This window comes from Brachycentrus maculatus, unplaced genomic scaffold, assembly GCF_059751285.1.
Source record: "Brachycentrus maculatus isolate JH-2025_06_01 unplaced genomic scaffold, ASM5975128v1 h1tg000297l, whole genome shotgun sequence".
Classification (NCBI taxonomy): Eukaryota; Metazoa; Arthropoda; class Insecta; order Trichoptera; family Brachycentridae; genus Brachycentrus; species Brachycentrus maculatus.
In genome coordinates this window covers 1761954-1776275 of record NW_028281048.1, presented here as the reverse complement: position 1 = coordinate 1776275, position 14322 = coordinate 1761954, and positions in this window count along the sequence as shown.

The following is a 14322-nucleotide window of genomic DNA, read 5'->3' as shown; positions in this document are numbered from 1 at the left end:
AAAATAAGAGTGGAAAAAGCTATAAAATTATTTCTTGAATTTCATTTTACGGTCACTTCGTAATAATATCTATCTTTTTTTAAGTAAAGTAATACTTGGTAAATACCACTATTTACCAGGTATATTTAAACATTTATTTACCTGTGTTTGTTTTATACTAATGTTTAACAATTTTTCTACTCTTCTCCGTCTTATTCCTCATTACTGAGAGTTATGAACCTTGAGAAAGCCCCTTAATTTTAAAATTATAAGATAGAAAATTTATTATAATATGCCATCAAATACGACATGGCTAAATGATGTGATATATTCCAGATCTACCCACTTCTACTATCCATTTTAAAGGAACTCTGTTATATTTAGTTTATATTTTTAATGACTTTATGGATATTGACAATATGTTGTAGTAAAATCATATTAGCAACAGTTCGTCCGCTGGCGAGGGTCATATTTCAGGTATTTTGAAATATTGTTTGAATTTTGCTTTAAAAATTATTAAAAGTGTGTTTTATATTTTATTTTCACGGTGAACCCAATAAAATCGTTTTCCCATCCCACAAATTCATCCAAACAAAAGTGTTATAATCATAGTTTTTTCAAACAATTTTAATTCTTCTCCTCCGTTTTTCTCACATATGTCAAGATATTCCTGCAACCTTGCAATGATTACCAAATTTTACAACCTTTTACATGAGTCTTTACTTCAAAATCTCCAATTATGAGAATATGCTCCTTTGAAACTTTCTGTGATTATATCATTCTCCTTGCTTTAACATGACGCGAGTAGGTTGTTAGTTGTTACAGAGTTCAGACAAAGTACTTACTGGGTAGATCTGAGACTCCTTGAGTGTGGAGAAATGATAACTTCAAAAACTGTTAAAACTACCAACGTTAGCTGAGCATTTAGTATTACAAGATACATATTATATATATATATATATATATATATATATATATATATATATATATATATATATATATATATATATATATATATATATATATATATATATATATATATATATATATATATATATATATATATATATATATATATATATATATATATATATATATATATATATATATATATATATATATATATATATATATATATATATATATATATATATATATATATATATATATATATATATATATATATATATATATATATATATATATATATATATATATATATATATATATTTATATATATATATATATATATATATATATATATATATATATATATATATATATATATACACACATTCATACAATTTTGGTGTATTATATCTTCCTTTATGATGATATAGTGCTCATTGAATTCAATTAAGTGTTTTTTTTTGTTTTCGAAGTAAACATGATCGAATCACTGCCTAATTTCTGGGGAAGAAGCCATTGTAACACAAGTGAAGAGAAAATAATAGAAAACACGCATTTCTACAATGTTCCCAAATGTAAACATTTCACATCGCGCAAGGAAATACTAAAATTCTGTAAAATAACAATGCAAAAAGAAATATTGGAAATATCAAAAAATATCAGCTTAACCAATGTTTTAGTGTTGCGTATGTAACTGTTTGTCCGCCTCCATAGTGTAATGGTCAACACGCTCAACTGCCGTTCTAGGTTCCGGGTCCGATTCCCAGGGGGAGGAGTCAAATAAATAAGATTTTTTCAATCTAATATATATTCATTGTAATATATATATTTTTCATTGTAATACATATATATTCAATATTACCCTGGACTGGTACCTGAAGCGAAGGGCTGACCAACTTTCCTTCATGTGTTAAAGATCAAGATAACACTGCGTTTATAAGATGCAGTGCCCTATCCACCATTGAGGTGTGATTAGGGGTTTGAAAAAAAATACTGTTAAGTTCAACAGATGACGTTGCCCATAGTGTGGTTGTCGAACATGGGTAGATTTATTTCAGGTCGTAAGCTCTGTAAATACCCAGACCTCAATATTCTTCTTCATCTATGTTGAGATGTTTAATAGAAAATTAAAAAGATTTATCTCACATGGAATCAAAACAGTATAACGCAGCACAACCTGAGGCTTAAATAAAATAACAGTTTTTGTCCGTTTTCAATGTAAAATTGACTGGCTTATCATGCTCTATTGTGTGGAGCATACCGACTGTGTGTCAATTGACCACTATTAATTTGGTCAATCGTAACGTTAGTTGCACACCGCATCAAACAATGGTCACTAAACGTCAAAGCCATTAATAAACATTGCTTACGTCAAGCATCAGTCAAACGACATATTAATTAATTAATTCGACTATTCTGTGATCGATTCTTTTAAGGTTTCAGTTTATAATTAAGTAAAATACGATACGTTTTGTACGTATATTATAGAAAATTATCATTAGAATCCTAACTGTCCATCAAACCTAATTCCTTAGTTTTTCCTCTACCTCCTTCCCTAAACTCCCTTCTTCCTTTGCGTTCCTCATTATCATTAATATGTAATTTTCATAAATATTTATACAAAGTAGTTGTTTTATTTATACAGCAGTAAATTATAATAAATTATTTTTTATTGATTTCTCAATTAGACTTTATGTTCAAGCACTATCTACCCTCTGATTGCAAACAGCTATACTCGTATTAGGTATCAAATGTTTCGACCAATATAATTATTCTGTTTTTAGTTGTTTGGAAGATTTACTTTCTTAGCAATAAGCCCCCAAATGTTTTTCTGTGCACGAAGTTAAAATAAATAAATAAAATGTAAATTTTGAATTCAATAAAAAGACAATGTTATCATTTCACAACACAACTTTCTCGGGCAATCGAGCTAGGACCGTAACGTCATTAGAAAAACAGTCGGTTCCTACTTTGTTAAGCTGGGTTCGATTCCCGACTCTACTGTCATTTAAAATATAAAACATTTTTATGTGTTCCTCAAAGCGTTGAAATAACGCTTTTATTTAAGTGAAAATTCTTAAACGTTTATTCTAAATTTTTGCGTTATTTTGAGGTTTTACTAAATTTGCAATTTTTAAAAGATTTAAAAAAAACAGTCAAATTATAAAGCAGAATTGAAAACAAAGCAACCCAGGATTTTTTGCTAGTAATGTATGAATTTGAATTCAAAGAAATTCTTTCATATGCATAAAAGTATCGATTTAGCATCGAGAAAATGAAATGAACGAAAAAGATCTCTGTTCTATATATTTTATTATAAAGCTAATAATTTCATTCAGTTTTTACGCAAATGTTTTTCATTTCGTTAACAACGGGCCGCTCTGAAGGCGAAATGTCTTATTTGAATTTAAATAACAATGCCTTTTGTAACATATGAAGCCTCAACTGTAATAAGCTGCCTTTTTAGCTCTCGAAGGCAGTAAATGAGTTTCGGGGGATTAAGCACAATTCGCAAAATCGACACTGAATGTATAAAATAAGGTTAACGCACCCTTAATCTATTTTATTCGAGAGACGACAGGGTAGAATTTCAGACCGTGTCGAACGCAATAAAATATTTTATTGTTTTCAAATGTCAATATTTTATATAGAAGAAAATGTCTTTCAGCCGAACATATTTGATTTTAAATATGTTAATATATTTTTCAAATTTATTAACGGCCAAAGGCAATTTTTCAAATAAATATAATAATAAATATATAACAAAAACCCTTATCCACACAAAATGGTGCATAGGGCACTGCTTCATATAAACGCAGTGTTATCTTGATCGTTTACACATGAAGGAAAGGTGATCAGCCCTCCGCTTCAGGTACCAGTCCAGGGTAATATTAAATAAATATTACAGTGAAAAAATCACTCATATTTATTTACCCCCCTGGGAATCGAGCTTGCTGACCACTACACTACGGAGGCGGACAATAAATATAAAATATGTAAAATATTTATACATGGAAAATATAACGGTAGGTACATAGTAATTTAACATTATTCTGACTATAAGCATGTCAAAATAGTGAATATTTAATTTTACCATTAACAAATAAATATAAATTAAAATCTACAAAGCTGTTCATTGTCTGTATAAAGCTAACAGAAATATTTATTTGTAAAAGGCAGTTATACCAATCATTTTACATATTATTTATTGATTCGGCATTAACTTTGTGGAATGACATCTTTTTTAAAAACTAAACACTTGTAATAAACCACTAATGAATTTTATTTTATCATACACAACTAGTCTCAAAACTAACAAATGTTTTCATCTACAAGTGAAAATTAAGACTAACCAACCCGTAGATGAAAACATCTGTTAGGTTTCGAAACTAGTCGTGTATGATAAAATAAAACTCATGGAATGGTTCATTTTTGTTTTAAATTAAAAAAAATAATCACTTAACATACGTGTAAAATTAACCATTCTACACTTGATTGACAACCACACTGCTAATTTTTTTTGGAACTCATATACATATAACATAAATCTCATGACACTTTATAATTGAATTCAATGGACGCACCGCACCTATGGTTGGTTGGACAAAGCTTTTATTTAGCAGAGAACTTTTTATTAAGATGTATGCCACATTTTATGTGGTAAATTATCTTCTGATACTAAACGAGTCTTGCCTTTTCTTGCTAGCTGAACTAATTATCGTGATATAAAGCCATATCTAAGACCCTATAATTAACGAAATATCTATGGCGACACATCCTTTATACTGTACAATACCGATATTTTCTAATAACTTTATTATTCTTTACAAAATATCTGATGGAAAGGTTTCATTTGAATTCTATAGAATGGTTTAAACATCGGATATACAAAATACCGGTGAAAGAGAGCTGAAGCTTGCATCCGTGCCATTTTCCGGTTATAATTTTTCATACTTTACCAAAACGTATGGTAATGTCAAAAAACGATATTAGTCATAATTTAGACTTTTTACTGTATTATTCCACATACCAATCATTTTTTACTAACTTCATACTCTCCTTATCATTCATCGTTCACTTTGTGTAATAAGTGAACGATGAATGATAAGGAATAACGAGTGTTCTATTACTGTACCAGAAAGAAAAACATGCTTTTAATATACATATTTTTACTTTTTTTTTAATTATTCTCAATTCTCAAGTCTTTGTTTCTTTGCCCAGATATGCGAACAAAGATTTGGACACAAATTGAATTTTTTTTTGTGTTTCCATCGAAGTCGAAATAAAATATACTTTTGCGTTATTTAATAAATTCCCCAAGTGAGCGTTGACCATTCAACCCTTCCATTAATATATTTACTGCGTGAAAAACAATGTGTTTTACGGTTGCAAGACTCGTCGTATAACAAAGGTGACAACATGAATTTAGACATAATAATGTGTACATTTTGTAATAAAACTCCATCCCCTAAAACCCATCGCAAAACCACTTTTGCGTGGAGAGAGATGTAGGGTGAACCGTCCAGTAATCGGACATTTTAAACTAAAAATTTATGTTTTGCCTTTAACGCGAGTGTTTTTGCCTACAATTTTCATTCATGAATTTAAAGTAACTTCAAATATTAAAAGTAAGCCCACTCATATGTATATATAGGCTCACAAATAGGCTATAAAACTTGTGAATTTATGTTTTGTACTGACATTTCTTGGTGGAACTGCATTTTATATTTAAAAAATAACAATTATAAAAAAAATTTCCATATATATTTAATTTTACCAGTCAAATGGTCAAGTGGAAAAAAAACTGTAGTCATTATTTTATTTTAGAAAACTTATAATGTTGGAGCCTAAGTACGAACGTGATAAGCGGTGTTGTATTAGCCGTAGTAAGATTTCAGAGTCACTCACACGTTACGTAAGTGACTCATAATATTGAAATTAATATATTTTTTATTTTAATTTATTTATGTATATTGTCATTTAATTTCTTTATTTGTACCTACATGGACAACATGTGAGTCGCGCACTCTACATGAAAACCTTATTCATTGTTCTGTGAGGAGGAAGTCATTATTGTAATATACAATGGCGATTGAGAGTAATTCTAACTTTATGGAGAGCTTTATGACATTTCCAGATTCATAAGCTCATTGAATATTTCTATGTAAACAAATGTTTTTCATGTTAACAAGTACACCAATGCATCTTATCTTGAGCCGTGTTGATCAGAAAGGATTCATTATTTTGTTTACTTGCAAATGGATTGATTTGGTAAATATGGACTTATTGAAAACAAATTAAAGTAAAATTGGACCTGAATGTTAGAGATCACGACTCATGTCTAACCTAATCTGAACTAACCTTATTATAGGTGTCTCGACTTGAGAAGAACATCGATAGATTTTTTTTGTATTTGAATGAAAATGGAAATCTGAGATATTTTACTAGCTTTAGTGATCACTTTTTACATACTTGTGTAATTTTTACAATTCTGCTGGTTATTGATCATTGAATAAAAATCGATGTACGTTTGATGTCAAGTTGAGGCACCTTTAATATTGATATGTCATCCATGTTGTAAATAATCATATTTTTCTTCCTGGCTCCATCCCAACTTATCGTCTTTGCACACTGTTAGGGTCAGTTCTTCTCGTCCTCAGGTTGTAGGTCCCTCTTTCATATACAACGTCACCTAGGTCATGCCTTCAAATCATGTTATCTGTAGCATCCATGATTTTTCAGTCTTCCTCTATATGTCTTTTGAGAAAAATTCATGGCAATCGCCTGGTTTGGTTGATAAATAATCCAGTGTCAGATATTTAAATAATAATAAATGATTGATTGTCAACAAATCAAATATGGATATATATTTTTTAAATATTATAAATTCATTTAAACTTTATAAATTAAATATCTGTTCATGTAAAGAATCTGCGAAAAACAGTCAAGAAATATAAATTCAGGCTCTCTCTCCTAAAAAATACATATGAACTAATTTGGGAGTGATCCGGAAAAAATTAATAGATGTTTCATCTCAAATTAAGACACCTGTAATATAGATATGTCATCTAAAGTATTATATGATAATCTAGTGTCTGATAAGATTGATTAATAATTGGTTGTTGAAGTTACCTTACAAAACCTTGCCTCACCTTACAAATCACTATTTCCCTTCTCTTAGTATATATATAGTAGTGTGTTTTCTGTCTTCATTTTTACCAGCGCATAAACCTGCAATCTCTTTCTCTACTTTGTTATATTCTTCACAACTCAATGCACTTAAATATCTTATTGAAAACTTTATGTTACTTTTATTTCATCCCGCACTGAGAGAACGCTATTCATTCCTCGTCATGGAAAGTCATTTTCCGTAATTTATTTTCTAACCAAGCACCCAGACAGACTACTGAATTACCTCTGATAACTTCCAAGAAGCGCTTGAAATATTACTTTGTATCCTAAGAACCAACTATCCAACATTTAATTTTTTGTTGGTTTTCTCTACCTTGATTACTCATTTAAATCTTTATCTCATCCTTCTTCCTTTTCCTTCCTTTTTTCATCAATTTTAATTAATTTTTATTTATATTTTGGTATTTTTTGTAGAAAAACATGATTAAATTATACTTAAAATACTTGTTTTTTTACCATTTGAGTATGATACTATAACGGTTAGTTTTGTAAGCTGCAGATGCTTTCATCTATGGATTTAAATATAAACTAAACTTAGTCGTAACAATATAATACTCAAGTGGTAAAAAAACAAGTTATTTTATTTATTATTTATAATTGTGTAATTATTTTTTTTAAAACGTATATGGTGTTAAATATAACTTATGTTATTTTTTCAAGGCTGAGATAAGCATTATCGATAAAAAAAAAGCTTTTGCATGGCTGAGATAAGCATTATCGATAAAATTAAGAAAGGTGTGTTGAGATGGTTTGGATATGTAGAACGAATGAGTGAGGAAAGAACGGTAAAACAAATTTATGAGGCGAATGTTATTGGGAAAAGAAGCAGAGGAAGACCGAAAAAAACATGGCACGATCAGGTATGCCAAATACTTGAAAGTGGTCAGGCTAGGAGTCGTTACAATCGGCGGGTATGTATGAGGAGATGCATGAACGTGGAAGAGGCGAAGAATGTTTGCAAGGATAGAGTGGTGTAGAGCTCTATTCTCTCTGCCTACCCCTGCGGGGAAGCGGCGTCATGGTTAGTTAGTTAGTTTTATGTTATTTTTTCATTTATGCTTATGTATAAGCACTATAAGGCTTTAACTTAAACCTGTATCACTAGTCTGTTTTTGATTGGCTGAAAAATATGTATGTATAGCAGCTTAGTAATAAGCCCCAAATATTTATATACTAAGTACAACAAATTTAAATACATTTTTTAAAAAAACAGGAACGGTTTCCTATCTCTTTTGAAAATTTGTGAATACTTCTTCCTGTCATTGATTTATTTATGGAGTTATCTATTTCTGTCTTATTGTTCATTTCATTCTCTGTTTTTCTATGATAGCTATGTTTTATCAACAGATGAACATACAAACTGAATTCACAACTATTAGCGAAAACATTTGTACTTCTAATAGTAATTTATATGGATTATTTATAAGGAAGGCACATTTATTACTATGTAAAGAAATTATATAGCCTAAATAATCAATTGACAAGGATAAATTAATAAAAATAAAATAACAAAATCTTCTATCGTTAACATTAGATTTGTCATTAACTTAAAATAAGATGAATCAATTATAAAAATAAAACTCTTTTAAAATACCACTTTTGAGTTTATTTATGAACACCTGACTTGTTTCTTGAATTAAAAATGTTTGAAATGTTTCTTGTATTAATTCTTGTTGATAAAAATATTTTAGACCCACATCGATATTTTAAGCATTATTTATTGATTTGACATTAACTTTGTGGAAAAATAAAATTAATTTGATATTAAAATCAAACACTTTAAACTACCACGTTTGAGATTATTTTTGAAATCTTGTATTGTTTCTAGAACTTAAAATATTCTCATAAACGAGTTAAAATATATATGCCTTTTTATTTTTAACTGTTGAAGAGAAGATCAATAGTTTTCAAAATCAGTCGTATTTACGTTTAAAAACGTAGTAGAATCTTAATCAAGCGTTTTATTTTTATATTTAAATCATTATGGTATTCCATAAAATTAAAAACAAAATAGTAAAAAAGAAATATAGAATTTCTCGTTTCACCGTTTAGAGCAAGTAATATTTATTTTTGTTTGATATATTATCCAACAATTTAAAATCTAATTCTACCAACTGTCTGCAGTTACAATAAGTAATATTTACTCATTTTTCATGACTACCTCGATCATTCCTTGAAATAAAACATTCTAAATTTACATGTAGCACTCTAAAACTTTTTTATTAACGTGACGCGTTTCGTCTTATTAAGACATTATCGAACACTCTGAGTGTTTGATAATATCTTAATAAGACGAAACGCGTCACATATTATCATATATATTTTTTTATGAAAACAAAAGTAGAATTCAATCCAATAACCTTGTTGAATTTAAAAAAATTACCCAACAATTCAAAATTCAATCCTACCAACTGTCTGCAGTTACAATAAATAAGTAATATTTTAATTGATATTAGTAATGTTAGTAAATAACCACTCACCGACTACTTCTGTCTACCGGTTTCGAGACGTACCCGTCTCTTCGTCAGGACATACACTACAATTTAACAATCATGCGAACAACTTACATACCAAAAGTTTCCCAAAAGCATGGTGGGACTAACAACTCGCTCTGCATGTTTTGCATGTGTAGTGATAGTGTATGTGAATAGTACTAAGTGGGTGTGGTGTAGTGTTGTTCGCATGATTGTTAAATTGTGGTGTATGTCCTGACGAAGAGACGGGTACGTCTCGAAACCGGTAGACAGAAGTAGTCGGTGAGTGGTTATTTACTAACATTACTAATATCAATTAAAATGTTTGACCACAAAGTAAATGCTTTGAATATAAATAATATAAGTAATATTTACTCATTTTTAATGACTACCTCGGTCACTCCTTCAAAGAAAATTTTCTAAATTTACATGTAACACTCTTATGGCACTTTTTTCGAGTTCAGCACGAAACTGCCATAATAAATGTTCTAAATTGATTGCTTTCAGTCTACTTCGTACTTTCACTATTACAATACCCTGTAAGTCCTCAAACTTTCTCAATTTCGCCTTACATCTTACCGAGACAGTTCTTCTCTAGTCCGAAATTCTGCTACAGTACAGTTTCAAGACACACATCAATTTGCTCCTTGTAGTTCCACCGCATTTTCCCACCCCTATACTCTCATCATCCCCCAGTTCAGATATTCTTCAACCGATGTCTTCATTGGGGGCTTAAACTTAATTAACTCTGTTTTGAGTTCGTCTAAATTTTTGCTCACAAATGCTGGATTCTGAGCTATTTACATCAACCCAATGACAAGACTTAAGTCCTGTAAATAACTGTACTAACATATTCCCACGTCAAAAGCCTTCTTCATCTATGTCGAGCTACTAGTTTATGTTTAAAAGTAACTTTATTTTAAATTTAAAATCACTATAAATTTAAAGTTTAAATTTTATAAAATAAAACAACTTTGTTTTATTGGAACACTTTTTCCAACCGGTTTCGACAAGAACTTTGTCATCATCAGAGTTTATGTACTAATTCTAAAATATTGAAATAGTCAGATTTAGGTTATAGTTAATTACCCTTCCCTTACGATGCCAAAAACTTCCACGCACTCCGTACACCATATGAAAATGTGATTTTTAAAATGTAATAAAAAAATGGGAAAAACTTCTAAATGTTTATTTAATAAAATTTATTAAATGTGCCACAAAGTATCAGCGAAAAACATTCAAGAAATTTTAATTTCAATTGAGAATTGTGCAATAACATATATAATTAGTTATTGCCTCAAAAAAAAATATTTAAATTTATATTTATATATATATATATATATATATATATATATATATATATATATATATATATATATATATATATATATATATATATATATATATATATATATATATATATATATATATATATATATATATATATATATATATATATATATATATATATATATATATATATATATATATATTTATTTATTTATATATATATATATATATATATATATATATATATATATATATATATATATTACATATTACCACAAAGTGACTGCCGAATCAATTAACGAAAGAAATGTAAAGTCAATATATAAACTTCATTAATTATTACCATCTAAAATAATATTTTCATTTAATAAAAGTCAAATTATCTATCATGTTTCCAAAATTAATTTATTTGTCTTCGTCGAACCTCGCGTTTCTATGAAGCTTTTAAATTTTCTATTTCACTTTACAAATATTGGTTAGTCATTAAAATGTACTCTCAGTTATAAAATAATATTATCTTTTAACAATGGTCTCTGAGCTACAACGCGCTAATATTTTTTTACTAAATACATTACATCAGTTAAAGCAAATAAAAACCTATCAGCGAAAGCTACACTGGCAGTACACAACGGAATCCTGGTTCCAGCACGTATGTATGGAAGCAAAGCATGGAGTTGGCAAAAGAAGGATGAAAGCAGATTTAATGCAGTTGAAATTGCGATCCCTCAGATGAATGTGCCGGCAAAAGTTGTATGATAGATGTTCAAATGGTGAAATAAGGAAAGAGTGCCAGGCTGAGAGATAAGCATTATCGATCAAATTAAGAAAGGTGTGTTGAGATGGTTTGGACATGTGGAACGTGTGAGTGAGGAAAAAACGGTAAAACAAATTTATGAGGCAAATGTAGTTGGAAAAAATAGTAGAGGAAGACCAAGGAAAACTTGGTACAATCAGGTATGTCAATTATTTGAAAGTGGCCAGGAGTCGAAATAATCGGCAGGTGTGTATAAGGGGATGCATGAATGTGGAAGAGGCGAAAATGTTAGCAAATACAGGGTGGTATGAATTTCAATTACAATTATAATAAATACATAAGAGTTTACAAATACAATGCTGAAAATAATATTCAAAACGACTCATAGCAAAACCAAACCGATTTAAAAAAAAATCATCATTATAATACACGAGGACATAAAAAAATACATGTGGAACCGATAAACACAACAAAGTTTGGAGTAAGGTCCTTACAACATATTGCCCATACTCAAATTAACCAGCTGCTTGACATGTATTATATAAAATGAACCCAATCAAGGATCCAAAATAAATGAACTCAATTAATACTTTATGGAAAGATATTTATGTAAGTAATTAGTTATATTTTCTCATTTATTTTATTTAAACATCCTTAATACCTTATTTTTTTATATGCCTATTTACCATACCCCGTTTATTGCTTAATATTCTATATTTTGCCCTGTGCTAGTTTTGTTTAATTTTTCATTTTTTTTCAACGTTATTATTTGTCTTTCAGTCTTGTTAACCTTAATCCTATGTCCCAAAATGATAAATCGAAATTACTTAACGGGAATATTAATTTTTGTTTATTACTTATTTATGTAATATGTGTATAAGCAGAATTGGACTGCAACACATCGGAACGTAACTCAAAATCACAAGATTTACGCAATGATGTCTCCAATTTGTGAGAACGTTGCAAGCATGACTCAATTACAGAATCTTGTTAGCCTTCGGGTTAAATGTATCAAAAGGCACGTGTTTGAATTTTCCGCCCTTCAAACATTGTCATTATTATAATTGTCTGTCAAACTGGTAAACCATCCATCTTATTAGGATGTCAATTAATTTCAATCAGGACCTTCTCTAGTTCGACAGCTGCCAAAGCGTGTCATTAAGCTGGAATATTCCAGCCATGAAATATGTTTACGTTAACCTACAGCGTTTATGGGGGTAGTTTCTCAAAATATCGTATAATATATGACCATAATATTGAGGCCTAGTCTCCTAGAAATCGATTTTCCGTTTGACTTGGCTGTGAATCGGTAAAGGTAATTTTGATGGTGGAAATTGCATTACGTATACAGGGCTTTCCTTTCTACAAAAACCAAAAGTTCAAAAATTTACCCACAACTTTTTTAATAGAGAAAATATTTGAAAATATTCATGAGAAATTATAGTTATCTTAATCCAGGATTCGGACCAAACATAAAAATATAAGAGTTTCTGCTCAATAAAATCTTCTTCATCTCACCAATATATGCCTCTAGTAAAAATTCTAATGATTCTTGTACAATGTTTCGAAATTAAATCATATATGTATTATTTATAGAACTTCCAAGAATTGAGTAGTGTAGTTGTCAATCATGTGTAGAATTGATGAATGTTACACGTGTGTAAAGTGATCAATTAAACCGGCCATGATGGTCATAAGCCCCGCAAATGCCCAAACTTCCATATTTTTATTCATCAATGTTGAGATTTCAAAAAATAAAATAATTAACAATATTATCATTATTTATTAAATCGGATACTGGAGTATTCACCATACGGATGAAATGTCAATTTTAAAGGTGTCCCAACTTGATATGAAATATGTATCATTCTCCATTTTTTATGAAAAAATACGGTCTGATCAACCCAGGGCAGCCTAGCCAAATGTCAAGTTGTAGCTCTGAGTTGTTAGTCTTCCATCTTCTTTCATAAAAAGAGAAGAATGATACAAGTTTCTTATCAAATCGGTACACTTTTAAATGATAAACTGATTGCGACTCTACAATACATTCTTATTATTTCACCAATAAACAATATACATATAATACATTAAAAGAAAACTTACTGTCTACTCCAAATCATTAACATTAATGTTAAAATTAAACTCATGCATAAAACCACTTTTGAATATATTAATGAAAACACCACTAGAGAACATTACAGATATTTTCATCATTGCGTGAAAATACGAGCTTTGTATTTCCACCTATTGATGAGAACATCTGTTGTTCTCAAAACTGTTAATTAATTAAAAAATGTTCTTATGCAAGTGTTTGATTTTAATACTTTTATGATCATAACAGTCCACAAAGTTAATCTACGCCAATAAATATGCTACCAAGAACAGTTCATTGAATTGAAAACAGCTATTTGAAATAGGCCGTAATTCAAAATCACACCAAATAATACGTGAAGTTTGGGACTCCATATGTTAAAGTTATCAGTTACGTAAAATCCAATTAATTTCAGCGCTAAAGGCTAGAACTGAAAAAAATATTTTATAACCATGTTAATTTTTACTTTGTCTACGGAAGCTCTTAATACTTACTGATTTAGTGCAATAGAACCATTCTCTAAAGTTTTTTGAACCAGGATACTACTCGTATATTTATGACTTTTTTGTATTCTATGTTTACCTTCATCTTCATTTTGTAATACAAAGCTTACATTACATTACATTTCTGTT